Source organism: Arachis ipaensis, chromosome B07 (assembly GCF_000816755.2).
Source record: "Arachis ipaensis cultivar K30076 chromosome B07, Araip1.1, whole genome shotgun sequence".
Taxonomy (NCBI): Eukaryota; Viridiplantae; Streptophyta; class Magnoliopsida; order Fabales; family Fabaceae; genus Arachis; species Arachis ipaensis.
In genome coordinates this window covers 15,346,103-15,350,188 of record NC_029791.2, presented here as the reverse complement: position 1 = coordinate 15,350,188, position 4,086 = coordinate 15,346,103, and positions in this window count along the sequence as shown.

Genomic DNA, 4,086 nt, shown 5'->3' with positions numbered 1-4,086 from the left:
CTTTATTATAATTTTTTCTCTTCTTACTTTTCCTTCCATCCAAGCAAAAAAAAAATTTTCCTCTATTTTCTTTCCATTCATTTTTGCTTTATCTGAACAACACACAAAAAAAATATATACTTTTCTTTCCTCTCATTTTCTTTCTTTCTATTTTTTTTTCTCTTGTTTTCCATCTTATATCCAAACAATAGCTTAGTGTTTATCCATTTATCTTCTATTAATATTGTTATAACAAGGATACATGTGACTTTATAAAAATGATATAACCTAAACTCTGATTATCACAAAAACAGTAAAAATGATATTTGCAGGGATCACTCGCGTTTTAGGGCTAGATGGGGACTCGTGAAATCCTCACTACTTGCCACGGGAAAAAAGATAGGGACTAGGAGTGGCAAACGGGCCAAAACCCGTTGGGCTGGCCCGCATAACCCGCCAAAAGGCAGATTGGGCTGGAATTTTGAGACCGCCAAATTTAAAAAGCCCGCCTATCCCGCACCGCTTAATCCATGGGTTTCGGCAGGGCAGAGGCGAGGTGAGACAGGCTTTCCCGCTGGGCCAAGCTTTTATTTTATTAGGGCCATTTTTTTACAAATTTCTATTATGTTATTGATCTACGAGAGGATGAAAATGATAATTGAAGATGTTCTAAGTTATATTTTGGATTACGTTTTATGTTTGATTAATTATAAACTTGAAGATGTTTAATTATATATTTTGGATAATATTTATTTTGGTTTGAACAATATTGGTTTTATTATTTTGTTTCAAAAATTTTGTTTATAATTATGTTTATTACATATTTATAATTATTAAAATTTTAATGTGTGTGAATTTAAAAATCATAATTTTTTTTATGTTTTTAGAAATTATAAATTTATTGAAATTGTTGTGAAATTATATATATTGTTTAATATTTAATGATTTATAAAAAAAGGAGATCCCGCCAACCCGCCAGCCTACCATTAGGTGGAACGGGGGAGAAATTCAAGACCGCCTTACTAGGAGGGGAGGGGCGGGGCGGACCAGCCCACTAGATGGCGAACTTTTGGCGAGACAGGGCGGGTTTTCCCATTTGCCACCCCTAATGAGGACATGGACATAAGTACCCGCTCCATGGAACCTATTAAATATATACAAATATAAAATTATTAATTTATCTTAATTTATATATACATAAATCCATCTTGAATTTAGTAACCGTAATTTCTGCTTCCAATTCAAATTTTTTCTTTTTCTTCCAGACTCATTCTCAGCCTTGATCCTCTCTCTCCAGCTCCCTTTCTCTGCCTCTCGAGTCTGTCACTACGTCGCTCAGTATCGTCTCAAAAAATTATGTTATGTTATTATGTTAGAACATGTTTTATGTTTTCTCCTTTTAAAATGTTATTTTTCATAGCCTATGATGTATAGACACTGACACGGACACACAACATGACACGACACGGACACGTCGACACGCGAATTTTAAAATCTTACATGACACGGGACACGCATACATATAAAATATAAAGTATTTTTTAGATAAATCGTAATGATATTTTGATATTTTATTGATATTAAAATGTAAATTAAAATTTTTAATTATTTTTAATGTCTTATTTTAATTATATCAAATATTTAAAATATTTTTTGTTTTAATAAATAATAATATATACTATATCTAAATTTATTTTAAAAATATATGTTAAAAATAAGACAGGACACGCTGACACGTGATGGTATTTAGGTGTGTTCAGGTGTGTCCGGAGAAGAATTTTTTATTTTTTATTAAGACACGGTCGGGCACAGCAGACACGCGTGTCGGACGAGTGTCGTGTCCGAATTATGTCCGACACGCGGACACGACAACTCAATGAAGTGTCCGTGCTTCATAGTTCATAACGAACATGTTATAAATTGTGTTGAATTATATTAAATTGATTATTTTATGATTATTATATTATGTCTTTTTGTGTTAATTTTTTTCAAATTTGTTTTAAAAAATATTCGTAGATACCCGAGAAGATCTGCGTTTCCTAAGGGATAATTAAACAGGAACTTGCAATGACGAAAAAGGCGGGCATTTTTTTTTTAAATAGGAATGAGGGATGGGAAGGGGGCTTCTCACGCTCCCCTAAGTACTCATTACCATATCTAACTAGCAATGGAGATCCAATTTGAGTCAATTTAGAGGGGACGCGTGGACTTTATCTACATTGGGCCTTTAAGGTAATGAACCTAAGTTAGATTTGGAACCCTAACAATGGATTTTAGTTAATTTTGCTTGCATTGAGGTCTTACTAGACCCAAATATATCTTGAATTAATATTTTGAGTCATTGTTATAGCAAATACTAAACTATTTAACATTATAACACTTAGTATATATAAAAGTTGGATATATTTATAAGACATTTTTCAATTCAAATTAAAAAAATTAATTATCTCTTTTTTAGCTTTAAATATTATTTTCTAATGTAACGAAAAAATAAAAATAACAATAATTACTCACATAATTAAAATAGATAATCTTAATATAGATATGACACTATATATATATATATCAAGGATTATTATATATGATATATAATTTTTTTCTTTTCTATAATGACTATTTATATAATTTATTCAACAATATTTTTATCTTAATATTTAATAAATTTAACATACAAAATATTATTTAACATACAAAATAAGTAATTTAAGTCATCATCTAAGACAATAAGCATAACAGTGCAAATATTTATTTATTTATTAGTAGTGAAAAAATATGTAAATAGTATAAATTGATATTTTTTAGTATAAAAGTAATAATAAAAGTTAATTACATAATTAAAAAATTATGAAGAATTTCTTAAATAATAATAAAAAATAAGATCACTATTTTCATATATTACAAAGTTTATGAAAAAAAATTTGGATAATAAATCAGTCCTCAATAAATTATACATTAATTCTGTCAAAAAAAATAAGTAATCCATATATTGCATATTATTATTTACGTATTAATATAATATATATTATCGATTATTAAGTTTATAATTAATTTTTAATCCAATTTTTGGTAATTAAAATTTAAATGATTGAAGTTATTAAATGTTAAATATTTTCCATCTAACCAATTTATTTTTTATTGAAATTAAAAAAGGATGAGTTGTTAATCAATTCTAAATTTAAATTTGAGTAAGAAAATAAAAAAATATTTTAAATTTTATCTCGCTAACCAGAATCAATTTCAAGATAAGAAATTACTTTATACATCATATATATTGTAGGATAGTATGGTCATTTACTATTTTTTAATGGTAAATAATGGTGTAAGAAATTAGAAGAAAATGTATTTACAAGTTTAGAAAATATTAGTTTATTTTTCAATAGAATAAATTATATATTGAATAACATAAGTTATTATTGGTTTCTCTTCACACTAACTAATACTCAACGATGGTATTTCAGTACACCATGTTACCAAGAAATATTAATCGATTTAATAACTTTTGTAATGATATAAGTTTATGAATTTGAAAATTTAAAAATAATTTCATAAAATGTGAAATTTTAACGAGTAACAATGTTGATTATATATATATATTTTATCAAAGATATAAGACTCGAACCCGCAACCTCTTAATTGAGTATGGGGAGACTATGCCATTTGAGCTATTACTCTTTGGCACAATATTGATTATATTGTTTTGACTTTAAAAATGAATATGATACCAACAAATAAAATTGTCCCAAGTAAATTTCAACAAAGACAAAAGTCCATAAGTATTGGTATTAATGAAAAATTAATCTATTTTAACGATAAATACAATTTTTTTCTACGGATTCCTAACTCAGCAAGTCGAGGACGACTAATCCACCACATATTGATGTTCTATTTATTAAGAGTTTGTCGCTAACTAATGGATTATTTATACACACAAGACGAGATTCGAACTCTAAATATTTACTTAACTGGACAAATAAGATGATCATTCAACCAATCCAAATTGATTAAAATAAATATTAATTATTTTTAATACTTTTAAATTATAAAATATTTATAATAATAATTACTATATATATTTTTTATTTAAATTTTAATAAAATTGTTTTTTAT